Source organism: Triturus cristatus, chromosome 8, assembly GCF_964204655.1.
Source record: "Triturus cristatus chromosome 8, aTriCri1.1, whole genome shotgun sequence".
Taxonomy (NCBI): Eukaryota; Metazoa; Chordata; class Amphibia; order Caudata; family Salamandridae; genus Triturus; species Triturus cristatus.
Window position 1 is genome coordinate 97,256,652 of NC_140591.1, and position 24,366 is coordinate 97,281,017.

General features: G+C 44.4%; 1 long non-coding RNA gene across 1 annotated transcript; it reads left to right on the forward strand.

The window, feature by feature from the left end:
* The first annotated feature begins 21,104 nt into the window (after positions 1–21,104).
* On the forward strand, positions 21,105–23,941 carry LOC146801624 (uncharacterized). The gene is made up of 2 exons (XR_014968056.1): positions 21,105–21,437; positions 23,239–23,941. It is a non-coding gene; the product is annotated as an uncharacterized LOC146801624 (long non-coding RNA).
* The last annotated feature ends 425 nt before the right edge of the window (positions 23,942–24,366 follow it).

Consider the following 24,366-nt stretch of genomic DNA (forward strand, 5'->3'; position numbering starts at 1 on the left):
TCGCCTATTGTTGAATGTCACTCTCCAGGGTCCCAGCTGCCACAAGGAGATTCCTTTTTGAACGGTGCGCATCACCGCACAGCACATTAAAATGCTAGCAATATTGATTAGATAACAAATCATGCATGCAACTAGAGGCAGAAATCAGACATTTGTTAGCCTTTGGAGGTGTCATCTTAAAAAGAACTCAAAGGTGAGGAAATAGCAAATAGCCTCTTGTGTGGTTATTTTATTACATTTGAAAAGTTGACCGTACACAGTTTATGAAATTAAAATGCTTCGGAAATACAATAAATATGAACAGAAAAGCTGTGAAATGTGATATTCAGGGGCATATCTACAAGGCGGCGATAAAAAATTATCGCCGCTTTTGCGGCCGTTTTCGGCCAAAAAGCGGCGATAATTTTATCGCCTAATTAGCAGGGTCACGCTAACGCGTGAAACCTTGCTTTAGCGCACAAATTCTCAACGCCCAGCTTTGCATCTCTAATGAGATGCAAAGTGGGCGTTCCTGACCTGACATGACAGGAGAAATGTGGCTAAGCGACATTTCTCCTATCATCGAGCCCCACGCTATGAAGCATAGCGGCAAGAAAAGTAGCGATAACCCCTGTTATTGCTACTTTCCTTACGCCTGCTTCAGGACTGACTTAGCAGTTTGTGAGGCCCTATCATCAAGCTAACGCCACATTTCATGAGATTATCCCTGGGTTTCCAGCTATAATCTCACGTTAGGCAGTTTGCGTGAGGATTTTTATCGCTTTTGAGATAAGCGTTGCTGATAGCATGCTATCTCAGCGATAAAAATCCACGTTAGCTGGCGATAATTATCCTAGCGCTAAGTGCGCTTAGCGATAATTATCGTCGGTTGTTGCTGATATGCCCCTCAATTCGAAGAACTGCATAACCGGGACTCAGTGGCCATGTTTTGGAAGATGATCTATGCCCTGGTGCACTCACTGAAGAGAATCATCACGCTCTTTGGGCGCAAGTGATAAAGCAGTAGTATTACTAATTGCTACCCTCTGCAGATGATTGACAGCCTGGAACGGTGCCCTTGTCCCGCCCCAACAAGCTCACTGGATGTCGCCCAAGTTTCAGCAATGACACAGGTTGAAACCCCCACAAAGGCGGGAACTCCATACACATTCGAATGAAAGGTAAGTGAAGAGTCAGCTCTCACTCCAGGATGAAAAAACTGCACTGAAGATGCATCTAGGAGAGCAGAACAACCCGAGACCATTGTATGAACTGCCTGCATGCAACATCCATCCTTACATGTCTTCCTGCAAAGACGTAGAGAAGGAAAAACAGGAGACAAATAACCAAAAGAATACCAAGCAGTCTATTTTCGGACCAAAAAACAAAATGGGAGAAGTGATGGATGAAGAGCTATTTTAAGTTATTGAAAAGTGGTGGGAAAAGTTGTATTTTTTCTTCCTCGAATATTAAAAAATGTTAAACAATAAAATGTGGAATTCCAATTGAAGCTCAGGTTAGATGTCCTTCACATCTAACATGGGCTTCAATTGGAATTCCATAGAGCATATTATCTATTGCAGAAGGTCTCCCAGTAAATGGTCTTTTAAAGACCTGTGAAGTACTCGTGTGCTTCTGTGTGTGTGCCCGGGAAGCTGGGGTGAGGTGACGGAGGGTGATAGACAGAGGGTGATAGACAGAGGGTGGTAGACAGAGGGAGACAGACAGAGGGAGACAGACAGAGAGAGGGAGACAGAGAGATAGAGGGAGATAGAGGGAGAGAGGGAGACAGATAGAGAGAGGGAGACAGAGGGAGGGAGACAGCGAGAGAGGGAGACAGCAAGAGAGGGAGACAGCGAGAGAGGGAGGGAGACAGCGAGAGAGGGAGAGAGAAGGAGACAGACAGAGGGAGAGAGAGAGAGACAGGGGGAGAGAGATAGGGAGACAGAGAGAGAGGGAGACAGAGGGAGACAGGCAGACAGAGGGAGAGAGAGAGAGAGAGAGAGAGGGAGAGAGAGAGAGAGAGAGAGAGAGAGGGAGACAGCGAAAGAGGGAGACAGCGAGAGAGGGAGAGAGACAGCGAGAGAGGGAGAGAGACAGCAAGAGGGAGAGACAGCGAGAGAGGGAGACAGCGAGAGAGGGAGACAGTGAGAGAGGGAGGGAGACAGCAAGAGAGGGAGGGAGACAGCGAGAGAGGGAGACAGCAAGAGAGGGAGACAGAGACAGAGGGAGAGAGAGACAGAGGGAGAGAGAGAGGGAGAGGGTGAGTGAGTGAGTGAGTGATTGAGTGAGTGAGTGAGTGAGTGAGTGAGTGAGTGAGTGAGTGAGTGAGTGAGTGAGTGAGTGAGTGAGTGAGTGAGAATGAGAATGAGAATGCCGGGTCTGGTGGCTCAGTGGACGAAGGCATTCGCTGCAGAGACCTGTGTTCAACCTCATGGTCTCAAATTGGCTTGAAAATGCACCATTTGTCCACTTTTATTTCGAAATGTTCTTCCAGGGGGAGACCCCCCCCTGAACTCCTCTTAAGTGATTAGGGCTCGCTCGTTCGCTACACTGCCTTACTGTGTCCCAAAATGATGCATCTCCAAAAAGTGTGTCATCAACATGAAAAGTTTGGAAAGCTGTGGACTAGACTGACAGCTACTGTACATCTTGAGTGGCTGGGATCCGAGTGCTCGACAAACCAGCTCGAAGGGCCAGGGCCAAAGAGCCTTTCTATGCTCATTACACCTCTGACAGACGCACAACGTTAGCCTGCCTCCCAAGCGTTCACCATAAAAACCAAGGGACATATTATCAAGAAACGGCGTTAAAATTATCGCCGCTTTAGCAGCAGAAAAGGGTCCGCTAAAGCGGTGATAATGGGCTTGATAATATGGCCTTGTGAATTCCCATAGAAGTCCATGTTGACACCAGAACATGGGCTGCTATGGGAATTCTCAAGGGCATATTATCAAGCCCATTATCGCCGCTTTAGCGTCAGTTTTCTACCGCTAAAGCGGCGATAATTTTAACGCAGTTTCTTGATAATATGCCCCCAAATCTTGTTCCTAGTTTCACATCTTGCCTGGACACATGACCTGCACAGCAGAAACAAATAGACACGTTTGCAACAGACAGGAGTCAGTAAACGTGCACCTGTTGTAAATATATATTATCTATGATCTTATGGAGTGCCTTTAGCTCGCCCACAATTTTACAGTGGATTATCGGTATGAAAAATAAGTCGATTTATTTGTCACCTCCGACAATCATCAGTAGTAATACAATGAATAAAACGTGACATTTGCCGGACCCATCTCTACAAAGCAAATCCAGCTGATTTAAAGATGAAAGCTGTGAAACAAAAATAAATCACTGAAGGTATTATAACACAAGGGAAAGGAAGTGAACCAATTCTCATTGCAGCATAACACAGAGTGTGAACAGACCGCCCTAGAAGTAATTTTCTTCATAGTTGGGCCAGATCCTTTTGTCAGGGCATACTACGATTTTTCACCCAGGTAAAACTTGCAGGTGTAAAACTCTTGGACTGGCAACACTGCTAATGCACTATTGAGTCCTCTCTTCAAGGGCACTCATGCATACTAAGCACCTGTAATCCAAGGTTCCCAAAACTGCTGACAGCCATGGCTCCTGTTGGGATTATGTTGACAAATAACAAAAAATTACAAGCGCGCGCCTTGCGCAGCATCAGGGGGAGGGGGCTGTGCGATTCACTTGCGGGAGTGAGCGGATGTTGCTGCGATAATTGATAACATATGGCGCCAGCCGCTCGCTCCCGCAAGTGAATCTCCAGACGTGCACGCGTTGCCATTGAAGGCAATGGAACGCGTGCACGTTTTTGGCTGAAAAGCCGGAGCGATCGCTAAAAGTCTTTTTGCCTATGCAGCTCATGCGCGCTGAGCAGGCGAGATCTAAAAACGAGGCGAAATAAAGATATTTCTCCTTGTTGTGCCTCCCTTGAGGCGTAAGCTTTTGGCACTGCCTCAGATTTACGATTTCTCGTAAATCTGGGGCAGTGTCAAAAGGCTATGGATGTTGCTTGGAACGCCCCCAGCAACACCCATTGCACGCCCCTTTAACGCAGAAAACTGCGTAAAAGGGACTGATACTTTTCCGGCAGTATTAAGCCCAAAAAAGTGGCTTAGTGCGGCCTGATAAATATCACGCAGGCTTCTGCGCCACGGAACGTCACAGAAAGTGACTTTCCGGAGACTGAAGTAGTCTCATAAATGAGGCCCACCGGATTTAGTTGACAGTATAAATTCGATCAGCTGGCAACTTCAATCAGGAGGTTGAAAGTTTGTTTCAGAATCAGCACATTATTTATATCCTCCACCCTCCATCCCTGATTGATGCCATAATAGCAATAGTTTAACTTATATCTGAAACTCTATGCCGGTCATCAATACAATGCTGAGTTACTCCAAGAAGCCTATGTGTAAGAACCTGGCGGAGCGCTGTGTTGATCCAAATTTGGTAACGCCACTCTCCTACAATCTCAAAATGCAGGGATGCGCAATATTTACAAGAATGCAGCACGCCCCTGCCTTACCCCTAGCGCTGGTGCTAAAAAAGCTGCCTAGTGCCAGCGCAGGCACTCTAGCGCCATTTTCCTAGAATGCCTGCGCTGTAGGGGTGATTTTTTTAATGTGCAGAAAGGGACACCTTCCTGCACACAGAAAATCCCAACAGGCGATTTGCTCTATCTATGGGTGCTGCAGAATGCAATATACGAAGATAAATAAAACATTTCTCCTCGTATTGCCTGTTTAAGACCAGACATTCCCTGGCGGTATCTTTGGCGCTGCCCCATACCTTGTAAATATGGGACAGCGTCAAAAAGCAATGGGTGTTGTGGCAGAACGCCCACTGCAACACTCATTGCACTCACCCTTCACGCTAAGTGCTGCATGAATAGGGGCATTATTTACAAGGCCACGTTAAGCCACAAAAAGTCTTGTAAATATGGCAAAGGAGTTTACACCACCAGAGCGTCAGAAAAAGTGACTCTCTGGTGGTGTTAGGGGCTTGTACATAAGCCCTCAGGTGTCTGGGATTACATCCTGCATTCTCACCACTCACCCTTCACTTTCATGTTCACCCTGCACTCAAAGGGATCACACTGCACTCACACTGCTCACCATGCACTCATGCCATTCACCCTCCATCAGCCCTGCACTCAAACGAGCACACTGCTCACCCTGCATGCACATGACACTCTACTCACTTGACACTTTCCCCGCTCACACTACACTCACAGTGATCACACTGTACTCATGTTGTTACCGTGCACTCACACCATTCATCCTCCCCTTACCTTGCGCTCACACAAGCACACCACTCACCCTGCACTCACAACGACCACACTACACTTATGCCCCTTGCCATGAACTCACCTGTTCTCTCTCTACTTACCCTGCACTCACAGTGACCATACTGCACTCACACCACTCACCATGCACTCATTATTTTTCACCCTGCACTTAACTAGCACACTATGCACCCTGCACTCTGCAATCTCACTGCGACCACACTGCACTTTTGCCCCTTGCCATGAACTCACGCTGTTCTCCCTCTATTTACCCTGCTCTCACAGTGACCACACTGCACTCCCACCACTCACAATGCACTCACTCTTTTTCACCCTGCACTTAACTAGCACACTACTCACCCTGTACTCATATAATACTTCACTCACCTGTCACTCTCACTTCTCACTCTGCAATCTCACTCAAACATGCACCTCACTCCCCATGCATTAATTCCTCCCACTCTGCACTCTCACTCGTACCCAAACTCAAATGTGTATCACTCACCCAGCAGTCACTCCCTCTCACCCTATTCTCACACTGTCACATCGTTCACTGTGCACTCACAAAAGCGCTCCTGTGACTCACACAGCTCACCCTTCACTCACATTTGCACAGCACTCACACCACGCAAACAAGCACAGCCTGGAGTCATACATCTCACCCTGCACTTCCTTCTCTCACCCCGCACTCACACGAACCAACCTCTCAGCCTGCATTCATACATTTCCAATACTGGAACTGCCTGAACCACACGTGAAACCACATTTAAGACCCATACACCTAATTTAAGGAAGTGTACTTTTAATTCACATCATTCTTGTAACAAACATTGACAAGGAAATATATTATTATTTTTGACTAGAGAATATGTTTTTATTAAGCTTCTCTAAAAGGCAATGATGGTATGGCAGAAGCAGCAGGGCAAGCTTTTCCAACACAATAAAAGCAGATTGACTAATGGAAGTGTGAGTGGTAGGGTGTCTGTGTGTGAATGTGACAGAGTACAAATGTACAAAAGAATGCAAGAGATATAGGGCCTCATTTATGAAAAGTGACGCATCACTGCGTTAAAACAGTGATGCTTCACTTTTCACTGCGCCCTCCCTGCGACTCCAATGATGCGTCATATTTACAGTATGACGCATCATGTCGCAAGGAGTCACAGATACGTCAGTATTTCTGACGTATCTGTAGGCGCAAAAGTGACTCATTGCTGGAGTGTGTCACAAAAGTGACGCAACTCCAGCAATGTGTCCTTTCACATGGGGCAAGCCCCATGTGAAAGGGCCTGCGTCAGTCTTACGCCTGCTGTGAGGCAGGCGTAAGATATTGACGCATTTGCACCCTAGAAGTGGCGCAGTGAAATCTCATAGATTTCACTGCGTCACTTCTACGATGTTTACTTACGTGGGAACGCCCACCCTGCATACATTATACCTGACGCAGGTATAATGTAGCGCAGGGGTTTACAAAGTGACGCATCTAGGTAGATGCGTCACTTTGTAAATATGGCGCATCATGGCGCATGTTTTACGCCACTGGTGCATCACAAAAAGTGACGCACCGGTGGCGCAAAAGTGGCGCAGGGGCTCATAAATGAGCCCCATAGTGAGAACGTGTGCAAGTGAGAATGTGTGTGTCAGTGTATTTGTGTTATGCATTCAAGCGTACTGCTGGTCTGGCCCGCTGGAGGTTATTCCTGCCTTATGGACAAGGGCACTAATAGAATATGGATGGGAGGTGTTATCTATGGCAAACGGCAGGCCCGGTCATGCTTCTATTAAGACACCATCATTGTCTGTGGAGACTCGAACTGTCTTACTGAGAAAGCCGCTAGCCCAGTCAGACCCAGCAGCAGGAACACAGAACACGCGCCACCACACCTGGTCGAAGGCCCTGACATAATGCTCGTTATTCTTAGCATATGGGGTGGATCTACAGCAAGATGTTGGAATTGATATTTGAGGTAACCCTTGTCATAACATTTCCTGTACTCATTTTATAGGGGGTGTGAATGGCAAAATGCTGACCCTTGTATATTTATAGACAAAAGCAAGAAGTCAACGGCGGACCCCTCCACTGCACCTCACATATAGTTCAAAATACTATGGCATGGGGCACTCCTCTTCCAATACCAGCCGTTGTACGATACTACTGCAAAAGCAGATAAAATCTTGACAGAACAAAGAGTGGAATGGTGCTCCCGTAAACAGACTAAATGAGGAGTCTCTCGGTCCATTAAGTAAATTCCTGCTTTATTCAGATCCAATATTCAAAGTCATAAAATCCAATGAATAAAAGCATCCAGCCAACGCGTTTCGTTCAAGGTGTCTTGAACTTCATCAGGGCTAATATTCATGTATCATTAGATGTCAATTATGTTTTCCTTTTGGTCCATCAAACGAAAGGACTGAACTCAGCGTTTTTGTCTTGCAATACTGTGAAAAGCAGCGAGTCTCCTAAGACCCTCAATGCTGCCTAGTGCAGGGTTCCACCTCTAATTCACTTTGGTTTCGCTATCAAAATAATGAGGTAAGCCCTGGAAACTGGAAGACAAGAAAAAGGTTAATTTCTCATGAGGAGATCACATCAACTGCAGACACCGGGATGTCTGAGGGAGGTGTTCTAACTGCATCTCTTTTTGCTCTTCCTTTTATACAGGTTCTGACACAATGCATTGTTGTCCCATAAGCTCAAAATTGTTTCATCAACATGGTTACACAAGCTTGGAATCCCCGCCCCGGGCAGGTTGTCACACAAGCCCAAATGTTATTCTCCTCCCACCCAGGCCAAACAGACAATATTATCTGGCAGCTGGACCTTGCTTCAGGGTCTAAAACATGTGAGACCGGCCAGATCTAAGAGTCTGTTCTGTTGATAAAAACAGGTCCCATTGTTGGCAAAAACAAGTCTTGCTGTTTGCAGTGCAATAAACCCTGTTTGCAAGAGTCTGTTTGGTATTTGGGACCTGTTGGTGTCCAAGGGTTTGCCTGTAAACAGACATGAGAGGAAAAACGAGTTTGTGGCAGCAAGTGGCACTGGGGTTTGTTGTGACAATGGGGTTTATAGCCCACAGCCAGAGGCGCAACTAGAGCCAAATTTCGGGGGGGGCTGAGAAAAAATTTCGGGGGGGGGCTGAACTTTAAGCAATAGGCAGAGTGGAGCTGCAGGGGCTCATAGGAGGGGTGAAACAACAGCAAGGCCTCATTAACATGCAAATGGTCTTTTAAAGACCTGTGAAGTGCTCGGGTGCGGCTGCTTTTTTGCCCGGGAAGCGGTCTCATCCCGGGCTGCCACACGCGACGGGGGGGGGGCTGAAGCCCTGTGAGTCCAATGGGTGTTGCGCGCCTGCCCCCAGCACACATATCAGGTTTGGTCAGAGAGTCAGAAGGATGCTAGCAAGGACAGGGTGAGACAAAGGTGACCAACAGAGTACAAAATGGCTGTGATGGCTAAAATGGCTGTAGCTTGTGCACATAGAAATTCCCACTAAACAAGATGGCGCAGGTAATATTCACAATCGTTATTTTACTTTTAACAATATGGTTGTGGTGAACATAAATGAAAGCCGCTTATGTACACCTAAAGTTTATGGATTTTAACAGTCCCCGCTTTTTAACATAAGCTGGGTCATTTTGGTTCAGGTTCATCTGTTGTGGTGGTGTACAAGTTAACATGATTATACTTGAAGCAGAGGGTGGGTAACCAACCATGGTAATCGGTTGGAGGGGAATGAGGGTGGTAGAGGAGAGGATGGTATCATTATCGAGTCAATTTTTCTTTGTCAATATTTATCGCCATGAGTCCCTTTACTTCCTGCCCCATAGCTAAACATGCAGTTGGTCTGTACATTTGTAGTTTTTGGTGGCATACAGGTTGTACAGGCAGATGCACAGACAGCAGGAGAAGAAGATCGCTATCAGTACAAACAGTATTGTCAATAACCTATGCAGTGAATGTAACAAACTGGGAGACAGTGTACACAAAAGGGTATTTGCTGTACCACACGTTTAACCCCTTCAGCGCTGCGCGGATTTCACGTCATACACGTCGGACAACCGACGTGTATGACGGAACCGTTCCGTCATAAGCGTCGAAGGGGTTAAACTTGGTGATGAGCATAATTCCTAGATGATGCAGTAAATTCTTTCTAACAAAAAAAACAAGTTTATCATACTAATTGTTTTGTAAGATAAGGACCACTAAGTGCATTATTGAGAACTGGACTGTGTGAGGAGCCAAACTAATAAGTATATTCATGAGGGCAACTGGCGTTGTATAATCCTTGTGATACACAGTTTACTCTTTCTTCCATATGGTATGGTATTCCTATGCTATTATTAATACAATGACTCTATGGATGCAATTGATGTAGAATTTCAAAGGAAACCCTTTTTCTTGTCCATTTGGAGCATAATGAATACAAGGTGATTGGGAGAGAAATTCAACCTAATATAATTGATGGTCAGGGAATGAATTTTGTCAAAGCTCTTCTTCCCAGTGTCCTTTACAGTGAGCCATTGTTCATCTAGCGTTGGCGCTGTTGAGCACCGGCGGTTGAGCTATGCGTCCAGCTCGGATCCAGATTCCACGTTGCAGGGCGAGGTCGTTCTTTCTCTGTGATCACCGTCCCTTTGCCCTGTTCACTAACTAATCTATCGCTGGTACCTTAGACAGGGTACCCGCACCCTATTCTTGATCCGTGAAGTCCTTCCCTACTAACCCTATTCCATCTTCGTGCACTGTTCCTTCATCAAGTGGATTAAAACCCCATGTGAAAAAGGGGGTTGGGGGGAGTCAAAGGAAGAGAGGGTTGAGTGGGGTCAGACTGGAGATGGACCAAGGGGGGTGGGGCAGAGACTCCACACAAGTGAGCCCACCAAATAGGCCCAATGGGCTGAGACTTCAGGCACAAGTAGACCAACAGGCTGGGGGCTTCTGGACAGCACTTCTCTCTTTCATCCTTGTTGTTGATAGTGCCTCGTCCAGTATATCTTTTTGCTCTGCGGCTCCACCTTGGTCGTGGTCATAGGCGTTTCATGACTAGCAGCAGCCAGGCTGTGCATCGCGTCCGACCTCTCTCTTCCAATGACTGGAGGGCGTCCTGAATCTAGTAGTGAGTATAAAACGAATTTTTAGAGTACTGGCAGGGGAAGACGTTACACAATTTAGTTTTCTCTCCCAATCCCAAGCAGCTGGGGAAATATGTATCATTTACTTAAAAGGAAGATAATATGGATACTCTGAATCTTTACATCTGTGTATATTATTCACTCATGAACCTTCACTGTTGTGCAGGTCTGCAAACACCTCTAGGAATTTCCAGTATACGTATTATCTCTTGTGTCCATTCCTTTTACGTTTATGGTTGTGGCAAGAAATCTAAAATTATTAATTATATAGCCTGTCAAATTTAAACTGACTTCTCCAGCAAAGACCTGTTGTCACAAACAAATTCCTGCAGGGCTATATTTTCTCCAAGATCTGCTAACCACAATGAAAAGTGTGATGCGCTATTATCATGGGCATACAGGTACCTTTCCTAGTATTGTGCACCATAAAGTACACAGGCTGAGCACTGTCCCATCCTGTCAATGTTCCTTACTTTTAACTAAACATCTTGACCTCAGCACCCACTCAGCAGGGCTTACTACAACATTCCTTTCAGTTTAGTTCAAATCATTTTCTGTAAACTTTATTCTTATTTTTACATCATCCTTTACAACCTAGCTACTTCACTAGTTAATGAAGGACTTGTGATGTCCCTACAACTTATATGCAATGTTTGTTGTAACATGAACGATGATGGTGGTGCCACTAAGGCATTCAAATGAAAACCACCGACATATAGCCCCCTTTTAAGGGTCAGATTAGGGGACATCAGTCTACCCGTCCTTGCATTTTCAGCCAATTGAAATTCCATCATTTTACAGAAAGGAGGGGCAGTAACATGGCATAATATGGTATTTTGTTCCTGTCAATTTGTTCAAACACTGTTGTGTTAAAGCCAATTAGACGTGTACTTGTGAGGTACAGTGTCTTCATTTTTTCAAAAGCGTATTCACAGCATTCTATGAAGTGAATGGCTAAGAGTGAGTCCACCCAGTTGTCTTATGGAATTGGTCCCAGCATGGTCATTCCTGGACAGCATAGGTAGGCTCAGAGAGAGCGAGAGAGAGAGAGAGAGAGAGAGAGAGAGAGTGCACAACAACAAGCTATCCAGTGCACTTACCACGTAGAACAGTACAGTACAATTTGCATAATAAGCACATAAGCCAAAGGAAAACATAAAACGCACAGTCTTTGTATACACACAATACAGAATAGGACGCGACAATACATGTACCAAGCACAGAAACCGACGAAAAACATAGTGTTAGTTGCACAAAAGGACTTTTTCATGCACGTCGTGCATCTCATAGTTCATTTAATTTACCCAGGGGCCAGGCTCCTTCCTTCCCCCCCTTTTTGACAGTAGATGACCTAAGCAGGTGACCTTCTTTTGAAAAAACGTACTCTTTTTAAGGGCTTGACACAAGCACAGTCGTACTAATACTCACAGTGGTGACCCCCAACATCTAGCAATGATAGTCCGAGTTGAGGTATAGGTGTAAAGTAGGGATGCCAGTCAGATGTGCAATGGTACAGCTCTTATGTTTCTATGTGGATGGAAGAAGAAGGGGTAAATCTAAAACATGACAATGTCTCTAACTTCTGGGTGGAGGGAGATAGGATGAACCCCAACCCAAAAGACCCTTCACTGCTCCATTTGGTCAGTACATAAATCAAATTCATCATTCTCACTAGTGTGCGTTACTTCGGTCCAAATAGGATAGAAAGTGTTCCTAGGAAAAGTGAAAGGGCGCACATTTGTGATACCTGCTGGAGCCGGGCTCTTTGTACTGCAATAAACCTTCAGGCTCCTGATGTAAACTGCCCTCCCATTCACTGGCTTCCAGGAGACATGTTTTTAGTAAGGAATGTGTCACATTTTAATAAAAATGCTATTTGTCTTTCGCATGTGGGCACCAGGTTCGGGCCTGTTTTGCACATCCCATTTGGCCACCTGGTTAGCAACCCAGCCATACAAAAGCGTTCTCATATTGACCCATATGCACATACACATACATACCATACAAACATTTCACACACTCAGAGATAGTCCCTACACACAATGCACAATTTCATAACACTAGCCTATTTTCGCATAAAAGACAGTGTACTAAGCCTTTCCAACCTTCAGTTGAAACACCGCTATAACCTAAAGAAAAGGCGGGGGCAGCATCTAAAGCACATCAATACGCGTGATGATGAAGATTTTTAACCTATCATGAATCAGACTCATCTCTGAGATGCAGTCCTTGGCACCTTTGTATTGAAGCCCAGAAAGATTGTTAGTGCGGCAAGGTTAACTAATGGCGGAACGTTCACTACATAGATCATTCAAGTGCAGCATTACGGACGGCGTGTAGGAAAAGGTCAGATGCCAGAGGTATTCAGTATAAGGCGGGGGGGATGATGGATTAATGCTTTTATTAAAAAAAAAAAAACTACAGTGGTCTGGGGCTGTCCCCATTCACAGAATAGGGAAACTATAGGAGGTGGCAAGTTTCATTGGGTGCATCTTTGTTTCTAAGGGTGCACATCTTGGCTACAGTGGCAAGACCACTAACAAACTCATTTAATGTTTGCATGGAGATCAGTTTGCGGGCGGATGGGGGAAACAGTGCAGCTCCAGTTCAAAAACGTGGGGGCACAGCTGTGCCAGGAAACCACAGATTTGTAACTGCCAGGGTTGGCAGACCTACCCATGGAGTCCGCAACCACTGACTAGGACATGCCTTAAATGCTTGTGTAGGGTGCACCACTCTATATGACATAAAAGAAGCTGTGCCTTTGTAAAACCAGCAATATGTGTTTGCGCCCGACTCCTAAAATGCGGTACCTAGAAAAGCTTTTCCATATTACAATCTAAACAGATGACCTTTTTCCTAGGAGGTTGTGGGTGGTTAAAACAGAGCAAGACTTTCCTTAAATGCTCATTCAGGTCATGTAACTTGTGCAAGAACATCAAATGCTAACACTTAAAATGAGCTTTCTTGTGATGTTTCTCCGAGCCCTGGCTTTGGCCATGCAAGCAATGTGTTAGGGAAGATATTTTCTCTCTTTTCATTTAATAGATTTACATCTCACTTCTGTCTAATGTTAGACTGGATGGCATACCCCTGGTAAGGCCCAGGAGCATTTGAAAAACCCCTCTGAAGGTTGGCAAGATTATTAGAGTGGAACGTGGGTGGGGAGGTAGGTGAAACACATGGTGTGCAAAATAAAAAAGATTACGATGTTTAGGACCCCAAGAACCAGAATGCACCAGGGGCTCACAGTCAACCAATAACTGGCTAAGGTACTCCCTTGGAAACTATACAATAGTAGTACCAAAATGTTTAATGAGAAAAATGTGTGCTTTTGCTCCTTCAAGGAGCTGCGAAGTAAAAAGAGGCTGAATTTACTGTCCTCTTCATTGACATACCTAAACGCCAGGATCTTACAAACTGCTTATGTTGTAGAAGTGCAAATAAATAAAACATATCTTGACTATTCTTTTAGCGTTGTTTCTGTGTACTGCATCTTTTTAACTTTTTAGAATTGAATTACTCATTCTACTGGCCACTGAATATCGAGTTTCTTCTTTGTGTATTTGTTCCACAATGAGCCATACATTATGGGACAAATACCGTACTTTATGTCTAACAAACGATTCGAGCTTAAACAACCATTTTCCAACAACTTTTAGAAAAGAAAGGCATGGTGGATATCAGTTAAAATAAATCTCTCAATTAATTCTAAATTCAGACAAGAAGTCTGCATTACCTGCCCTTTACTATTTGTAAATAGTAACTTCTGTTCAAACAATCAATCAACCAATATTCACGAGGCAAATCCATATTTAACGTACATGTCTTTGTTAGGGGTGCCCTCCGGCGGTGCTGGATGACTGACCTCTAACAAACGGTCCGGGCTGAACCAATTACCAATCAGTGGGGAGAAGATAGGCATGACGTATAATCGGACAAATAAAGATCTCAAACAATTGTGGACAAAGGTCCGCACTACCTATCCTTCGCTGCCTGCAAACAGAGAATATCTCAAAAAGAACCAACGTACCAAATAGCTAACAAGTTAAACAAACCAATAAAGCGTAATACTAGTATTCAATCCAAACAATTCCAATGCAATCAATCATTCGACAGCAGTCGTTTTCACGACCTTACCCGGACCGTATTAGACAGTTCTTCGTCTTACCTTTCCAGCGCCTGGTTGTCCTCTTACTCCAATCAATGACGGCGTTCCTTGAAGGTCTCAGTCAGGACCGTAGGTCACTCGAGAGAGGTCCGTTCGGAACCGGTGAAGTTCAGATGATCGGCAGCCAGACGAGGGTCTTTTCAGGGCAGGTTAACTCCAATCATTAGTTGTTCACTCCGTCGTTAGGACCTCTCTACCGGACCCACGAGTCGCTGATGAGCCTCCACGTTGGGTCGCCAATTTGTGAAAAGCAGCGAGTCTCCTAAGACCCTCAATGCTGCCTGGTGCAGGGTTCCACCTCTAATTCACTTTGGGTTCGCTATCAAAATAATGAGGTAAGCGCTGGAAACTGGAAGACAAGAAAAAGGTTTATTTCTCATGAGGAGATCACATCAACTGCAGACACCGGGATGTCTGAGGGAGGTGTTCTAACTGCATCTCTTTTGGCTCTTCCTTTTATACAGGTTTTGACACAATGCATTGTTGTCCCACAAGCCCAACATTGTTTCATCAACATGGTTACACAAGCTTGGAGTCCCCGCCCCGGGCAGGTTGTCACACAAGCCCAAATGTTATTCTCCTCCCACCCAGGCCAAACAGACAATATTATCTGGCAGCTGGACCTTGCTTCAGGGTCTAAAACATGTGAGACCGGCCAGATCTAAGAGTCTGTTCTGTTGATAAAAACAGGTTCCATTGTTGGCAAAAACAAGTCTTGCTGTTTGCAGTGGAATAAACCCTGTTTGCAAGAGTCTGTTTGGTATTTGGGACCTGTTGGTGTCCAAGGGTATGCCTGTAAACAGAGATGAGAGGAAAACGAGTTTGTGGCAGCAAGTGGCACTGGGGTTTGTTGTGACAATGGGGTTTATAGCCCCCAGCACACATATCAGGTTTGGTCAGAGAGTCAGAAGGATGCTAGCAAGGACAGGGTGAGACAAAGGTGACCAACAGAGTACAAAATGGCTGTGATGGCTAAAATGGCTGTAGCTTGTGCACATAGAAATTCCCACTAAACAAGATGGCGCAGGTAATATTCACAATCGTTATTTTACTTTTAACAATATGGTTGTGGTGAACATAAATGAACGCCGCTTATGTACACCTAAAGTTTATCGATTTTAACAATACTGATTCATGTATTGGTACTAGGGGAACATTTATCCCAGCAGTAAACTACAGAAATTTGTGATGCACATTGAATAAATCACGATAACAATTGATGAACCAAAAGGAAAACATAATTGACATCTAATGATACATGATTATTAGCCCTGATAAAGTTCAAGACACCTTGAATGAAACGCGTTGGCTGGATGCTTTTATTCATTGGATTTTATGACTTTGAATATTGTATCTGAATAAAGCAGGAATTGCTTAATGGACCGAGAGACTCATTAATTAATCTGTTTATGGGTGCACCATTCCACTCTTTGTTCTGTCATCATCCTTGTGTATTGGATGGAATGTTTGGAGGTACCCATGGCTGTGGCTGAAGTATCCATGGTAAATGTCTGGCACTGTCATATTAAATGTACTCCTTTTCATAATGGGCTCACCCATGAAAAAATTATGACCATGGTATAGTGGAAGTAATTTCTGACTTAAGACATTAGAAACAAGCATTGGCAAAGCCAATAGGCCTCGCCTTTGGTAACTTATAAGTGTTTAGCCAGAGCTATTGGCTTTGCTAATGTGTTTAAGCTATGTTGTGTAGTAGTGTGGCTTGTGTGCGGAATGTTACAAAGTTTTAATAAAAAAAGCTGGTGGGTAGTGGCCCTACAGAAGAATGAATGTGGGAAGGATGCTGCCACATGAGAACGTTTATTATGTGGATTTTCTCATAGGATGACGTTTATTTAGGATAAATTGTCTTATGTGTGTTGTAGGGATAGAAGGACTGTTTAAGGGTGGTGTGCTCCTAGGAGGGTCGATTCTACAGGGAGCTTTGTTTTATAGGGTATGATATTCTTAGTGTAGGGTGCTTTTCAGTGAATGTTAGGGGAATTATTTTGCAAGGGGAATTTTTCCCATATGAAAAATAGTGGGGGGGGGGGGATTTCTCTTGTGAAGATAAGTTTGATGAGAGACGTAGCAAAACATGAAATGTGAACTTTAATGACTGCAATATCTGAAAACGTACTCTAAAAAGGAACCTTTGCATACACGGTGAAAGGTTAATTCAGAGGGTTATTGGTGTGGACTTAGGTTTGGGGAGGTTTGTCGCTTCTTTACCAGCTCTGCCGCTAGTATTGTCCCCTTCCCACTCTTCAGGAAGTCCTGGGCCAGGTTGAATCCCCCACAGGGCCCTGGGCGTCAGAAGCATCACCCCGACCCTCGTACATCTCCTCAACAGGATTCCAGGCTCAGGCGGGGGGGCTGCGAAATTGGTGGTCCAGCTGCCGAGAGAACTGGAATGTCCCAGGACAGATGGGATGGCACAGTTAGGGAAGAGATGCAGGGAGTTCACAGGAAGAGGAACTAGGAAAGGGGGTGGGAGCGAGGAACGGAATGCGGGGAGGGGAGGAAAAGGAGAGGAGAGAAAGGAGCAGAAGAGGAAAAGGCGAAGAGGAGGCGCACTGAAAGCGAAATGGTGGTAAGGGATAAGTAGAGCGTGAATGGGGAGAGGGGGCGAGTGAGTGCTGGAGAATTGAAAGAATGAGAACAGAAGACGATTTTACTAGAGGTGGGGGGGTGAAAGGCTGTGGAGAGGAAGAGGTAACGAAAGTAATGAATGGGTAAGTTATACAGAGGGTGAAATGGGGTGAAAGTAAAAGAAAGCAGAGAACGAATGAGTAAAGGCAGGAGGATGGGCGGAGTGTGCAGGAATAAATGACAGTGAGAAAGAAAGTGGGGCAGAAGCAGGGAAAGATGGGATGGGACAGGTAGGAGATGGCAAAGTCTGAGGTGCGAGTGGAGTGGGGAGAGAAAAAACAAATGGTCCATGCCAACGTGATGTCTAATTGTAAAGCACATGTTCACCCCTTGGGGTATCTTGGTGCTTAAAATATAGGTGTTCATTGAACCATGCTTCAATGTACCTCTTTTATCGACCTCAGAAGTATGAAAGACTCAGTGATGAGACCAAAATGTAAATCTGTGGCCAATTGATAAAAAATAAATTCTTGAGTTTAATTTCACAAAAGCGAGACAGGAAGAGACCATCAAACATGTCACTGAGAGACTACCATCACCAAACTCCTCCAGCAAGGATACATGAGGTCGCTCACAAGCGCCAAGAGTGACTGCGTAGACCGGCACTCAGTGAAACTTGTCCTGCTCTCTGGTGCATGAGCACTAGTCACAAGCTGACACAGCACAGACTCCACTTCAATGAAAAAAATAATTATCAGAGAGGGCGAAGCGGAGGGATTACAAGAGAATAAATCACCTTCGATAGAGGCAAAGGTGTCAGGAAGTGGTGAGCAGTGAAAGTTCGATGAATCTGTAACAAAGAAAAGCACGCATAACGGGAGGGCGCTGCAGGAGGAGTGGCAGCTGCTCCTTTGCTGCACGCGTGGGGTGGACTATTCACGACTACATGCAAAGCACAAGAAGAGAGGGAGTGTGGCAGGGGAAAGAGGAGGGCTGGGGTGTAGTTGCGTGCAGGCTGGCAGGACAACCTGGGAACCGAGCGTCCTGCAGGCTCACCCCAAAGTAAGCATGTGAACTGCTGTTCTATACTTGTGAGCAGCCACTATTTCATTGTTTCAACTCGGCCGATGGGGGGCTATTACGTGCTTGCTATTAGAATTTTCAGAGACAACAGGGAGTGAAGAAAGATGAGGATAGGGTAAGGGTGACAATGGGAAGGAGTAAACGCACAATGTGTACTTGTGGGGGTGAGATTTGCTTATCGGACTAAGTGGGGTTACTAATACTGGTTGCTTTGGTTTTTTTATTATTAATTTGAAATGGCTCTGATGTCTGACCCCGATAGGAATGCGTGATGGATGGCGGCCATGAAGAAAGATGAAGCGGTGCATGTATGAGCAGAGGCAGGCAGACAAACAATAATAAGCGTTTATTATAAATTTGAAATGGCGCTGATGTCCGACACCGATAGGTATGCGTGATGGACGGCGGCCATGAAGAAAGATGAAGCGGCGCATGTACGAGCAGAGGCAGGCAGACAAACAACAACAAGCACGGCCGCGAAAGTGAAAGCGACCGCGCTGGGTTAATTAGTAACATGATCCAGGAATGCATCTGCCAACCTGCGCAACGCTGCTCGCTCCCGGGTCCCAAAGGTCAGGGGAGTGAACGTTTAGAGAAAAGACGGGACATGCACTCGCCTTTGGCCATTTGCGTGCTTTCATTTTTGAAAGCCACACACAAAGGCCAATAGAATGTGTGGAACTTGAAAAACCACACGCCCAAGTTTTGAGAAAGTCTGGAGTGATTCCAAGAGGCCTCCACATAGAGTAGTACACACGCGCTGCGCTAGGCTCGACCTAAAAAATGAGATCTACTCTTAGGAAAGGCCAGGCTTCCCTGGTGCACCATGAAAGTACTCAAATATTTCATGAAAGCTCATAAGGGTCTGTGGCGTTTAAGAAATTTGATCACAAAAGTTTCAAAAAAGTCTCAGAGGAGAAGTCTACTCTCCCTTAAATCATCTACAAGATATCTTTTAACTTGTTTTGCCCTGCTGGAATTTGGGGGATGTCTCACACCCCACCACTTACGTGGATCTATTTCCTCCTATAATCGGTATGAGGTTAGCTCTCATCCCATTTCTGGAGATGCTTCTCCTGCCCCATTGCTGGAAACAGGACGGGCTTTAGGGCAGTGCGACTGGTGCAGCCGCAGCTGGCGTCGACCTTGGTGGGGGGGCACTGTGTTTAAAAATTATTTATGGTTCAAAAGCACATCAACGTCCTTGTGTATCAGGTAGTTTTAAGGCAACAATAAAAATATCAAGATAACTCTGGTGAATAATGGTCCTACTAGTGAGGGATCATAATTTTTTCTAGTTGTAGTTTTGGCTCATCATAAAGTAGCACGGAGGGTTAATGTGCCTGCTGCAAAGAACGTGTACCATGCAGATCACAGAACTGAGTTTGAGTGAACTATGAGTAGCACTATAAAAATATTAAATGTACGTTGGAGAGAGGCTATGGAGAGATTAGGTGCACTGTTGGAGAGTGGTAGTGTTGCAATTCATGGAGAAGGAGGAAATGGGGGAGGACAGCACCACAAAAGATTGTTCTAACGCCACCACCAGTGCTCAAACCGACTGTGGCTGGGAGTCTTAATTCCCCCAAAGTTTGGGTCTAGTTGCTCCCCTTCTCATCACTGTACTGATAGTGCATCTCGGGCAAGGTCTCTACTAAGCCCTGAAGGGGTTTGCATAGCTGCCAAGGTTTCAGTTGCCATGTGTGTGACATTTTCATGTTTTTGTATGCTTCTGTGTGACATTTTAGTTGTGTAGGTGTGACACACTGCTTGACACTTTTTTGCCACTGGAACAGTGCAGTAACAAACATGTATAAAAATTATTATCAGAAACGACCCCCTTTTTAGGTAGAGCCTAGACAGCACTTGCGCTGTAACTTAGTGACCTGTTGTATATGCTTAGTGGAGTTCAACCCCGCTTCTTAGTTTTCATTTGTCTATTTCAGTATTCTTTAAAAATCCTTGTCAGTGGCCAGTCCTGCCTCTTTGTTCCTCCTTTTTCTCTTCTATTCCTCCCGTGGAGCAGGGAGTAAGTATGGTATCATTATGCTATGGTTGTTGATCTGTTCCTTGGGGGATTATTTATTTCTTGGTTCCAGCTCTGTTACTGTTTGCTTGTGCTTGCATGCTAATGCAGCATTTCTGGCAACTGCATGATTTTTTAAAACTTTTGTCCGGCACTCGGAAGGTATCAGAGAGCAGGCTCAAACTTGGTTCCCGAACTTCAAAGTTGGCCACTCTAGCCATTGCGTCATATCCTCTTCATTGCCCCATTCTGCCTGCTCCCTCCAAGCCCCCTCCCTCGTTCTAATCACAGGATGTTGAGCCTCCCTACAGACTCAAACTCAGCTTCAACTCCCTACAAGCTCCATTATTTTTACATTTCCCTGTTCACCCCTGTTTTAAAGAAAAAAATCTTTTTTCAATGTCGGCCATCAGTTGTGCTCTTTTGGTGGGATATTGGTTTCGTTTTGGGCTTCCTTATGAGGGCGATTGGACTTGTTTTGCTTTGCCACTTATAACGCCGATCAACTAATTGAGTGTAGTTTGATGTTTTAAATAAAGCATGCTCCATGTGTCCAGAAAGAAACTGTATCGTTGACTAAAGGACATATATAGCTCATGTATTATTTTACCAATTAAAGATGGCCAGAAGATTTTCCATCATTTCTAAAATTGTGTCAAAAAACTGCCTATCCTTCATCTGTATTTGCTTCGTTGTCATTCAAAGGTGGCTGACAAGTTTGCCTGTGTGCGTTGATAGTCTTGTCCTTCCTTCATTTCGATGGTTGGTGGTGCTGCAGGACTAGACTGGGTCTTGCTTCCTGTTTGTTCTTGCCTGACTATCAGCTTACCTTCCGGTGGCCGTAAGATGATAATATCACAGCAGTTGCAAGTAGAGAGACTTCAAAGCAAAGATTAAAGGTGATAAGTTTAAAGTTGTCTCTCGGTACGTTACGTTACATTGTGGAGGGGCGGTCCTGTACATTTGCACATTTTTCAAACAGGTCTTGCTTTTAAACTACAGTTCATGGTCAATGAGAGACGTGTCATTTTTAATTCCATGTGTTGTAACTGAATTTACAATGCACTTGCTACCCTCTCACAAGGCATTGACACTCCTTACAGGGATTAGCATGCTACTCCTGCCTGGATCCCAAGGTTAGTGGATTGTTTAAGTCGTTATTGGTATTAATTGTGCTCTAAAAAAAGCCGTCCACTTGTTTATTTCAGATTCTTTGTTGTCAATTAGTTGCAGTTAGGTGTGCTCATTAGTGAGTCAATGCGAAACAAACTGGAGAGTAAAAGGTGCGTTTTGTTGATATTTTATCATAGCTGCTCATCTCCTAGCTGCAAGCAGCATTGCGCTGGAATTGCAAATATGTGTGGGAGAGCGTAAATTGCTCCCACCCTGATAAACCCTGTAGGAGTGCGGCATAATCCCCGGTAGTCTGCACTCACATGTATTTGGTGTTACTAATGTATCAATGAAGATGGGGGTCTACCACTATTAAAAGTATTAGTACACACAAAGGAGAGGTGAGGGGGGCAGATTCACCTATTTCGAACCCCCAGACAATACTTTTATACACCAAAAGGAGTAGGGAGCATTAAAATAAAATTGTGTCTCGTGGTGGCATGTGTTGTGTGTCTATATACTGCCGTCACTCCTAAGTTCTCTCGTTGCCTACCACCAGTTCTAACATGAAATAGGGTGAAACTTGGTGAGTTACACCGCCCCCCTACTGTGGCGGTTGGTGGAATGTAAGAGTATAAGGTATGGTGCACGCAACGCTGGTTTTCACGCCTACTGCGTAGGCATTTAGCATGAATGATTGATCATGAATTGCGATTTTTACTCCGATTGATGGGAGTTCTCTAGAGTGAAGTACCCATGTCTCTGGTGGAATGAATGATGAAATAGATCATGTTCTAGTGGATATATATACTTGCACATACAGATTTAGAAACATGAGTGAAGATCATCCCTTCTAATTTTCTTCACTTGTCATGTCTTCTATCCCATTGTTCCTTTTAGTACACTCCACAACTAATTCTGAGGAATTCCCTCGGATATAGAATTAGGGTATCTAACACCTCACATCCCAGACTGAGGTGAGGAGTCTGGACATTTAGACTGGGACCGGTAGAGTCCTGAGGAAGGCCGGCGTGACCCCTATCGAGGGGCACATATACACAGCCGAAACATGTCGACCATCTGGCAATAAGGAGGGGTGTTAGGAGCACATTGCATCTCCCAATCACCACCATCCTTCAAGTTTTTAACCCTGGCTGCAGGGTCCAGGAATAAAGTTTAGGCACAGCGACACCTCCGAGCTAGTTTTAACCTACACCATACTGCACTTTTCACTTCCGGTGTTCCCAGTTACCATTGAAATATATTGTTTCTCTTTTATGTTGTATTGTCTTCCCCACTCTTATTGCACCACCCCTGGCGTTGGCTACGCCGTAGGTTTTTGTAGCAGCCCTATGATGAAGCATGTCACACAATTGTGTGAGTGAGGACAGTATTTAGACACAACACATGCCACTGATGGAGCGGGTAGTACAAAATTTTGTATACCCCCCTATCCTGCATGAATATATAACGAATAATCTATTAATTGTAATATTATTAAACGTGTGTGAGTGTTTTCTTAACCAAAATTATTAATATATGAAATATACGTGGGATTTGCAATTTGCATGGCAAAATAATTTTTATTAAAATCGTACGCATACTAACCGTAGTTTATGTATTTGATAGAATATTGCATGATATATGTGGCTTTTGTGATGTTTTTCGTAATGTTGCACCAGATGACATCATTGGGTGAATATGAACGCTTTAAATGTCGCTATACGCTAGATAATTACAAACACATAGAGGGATTAGTGAGGGATTAACATTTTATTCATTATTTTTATGTATTAATTACTTTTTGTGTTTGTTTCGCTTAAGTTACCCATTAGGCCTGCATATAAAATGTCCGACAACGTACCGCGACGCAGTGGCCACCATTCTATGAGGTTTCAGACGATGTGCGCCTGCGTGGTTCCTTGTCCCTGTGGCCTCGTCATGACCTGTACTGCACTGTACCCACACAAGGTCGCTGTGGGAATCCCGCCAAGAAATACAGTAATGAACGCTTGACGGAAACCGGTTTTTGCCGAACGATGATCTAACCTCTTGAACTATGTGAAACTTTACCGGATGTTCCTAATGGACCAATCAAAAGAGAAAAAAAGCCTGAATTTGCTACAACTTGACATTATTTTCATTATAAATTAGTAGTAGAATAGAGAGTAAAAAACTTGCTTCCCATTTCCTTTTCCTCTGACGACCCTTATGCTGACGAAGACGACGGTGACGCGACTGATGTATTTCTGAATCTTTGACAGACTGAATGCTGCCCAATTTCTTGATGGATCACAAACTTTATTCGATTTATGGGCACTGATAGATGCTGGCACGTCTCTGGTCCTGTTCCATTTTCTAGGACTGTAGCGTGCTGACTGAAGAACTTTGATATCCAACTGACTGACAGCTATTTCGATGACTTAGAGGACGACCGATAGCAAGAATAGGTAATTATGGTATTCTGCGATTTATTAGATGCCTACTAAATGTTGCGATAATTAGATAAACAAATTTTGATTAACAAGTAAATGCGTCTGTCTTTTATTGAGGAAGAAAGATCAAAGTTAGAAAAATGTGGGTTTAGATAGCAATAATTACTTTAACTAATCCAACTAAATGATTCATCGATTTACATGAGAGGAGTATCTGATGTCTAGAATTAGGATCTGGAGGTATAAGGATATTAATGTATAGCTATGTAAATAATTTTCTTTTATAGGTTATAAAGTATTACTTTCATGTCAGCGCTTGAACCGCTCATCTCTCCTGTATGTGCAGACCAGTGAAAGTGACGTATGAATGTTGGTGTTATGGGCCCCACCAATGATTGTATATATGAAAGTGTTAGTGTGATAACTGGTCTGTGATGAAGGGAGGAAATAAGGTTTTTGCGCTCCATCAGTTTTTCTGGTAGCAGAGTTATGGTTTTTATTGTTTTGGTTTGGTGAT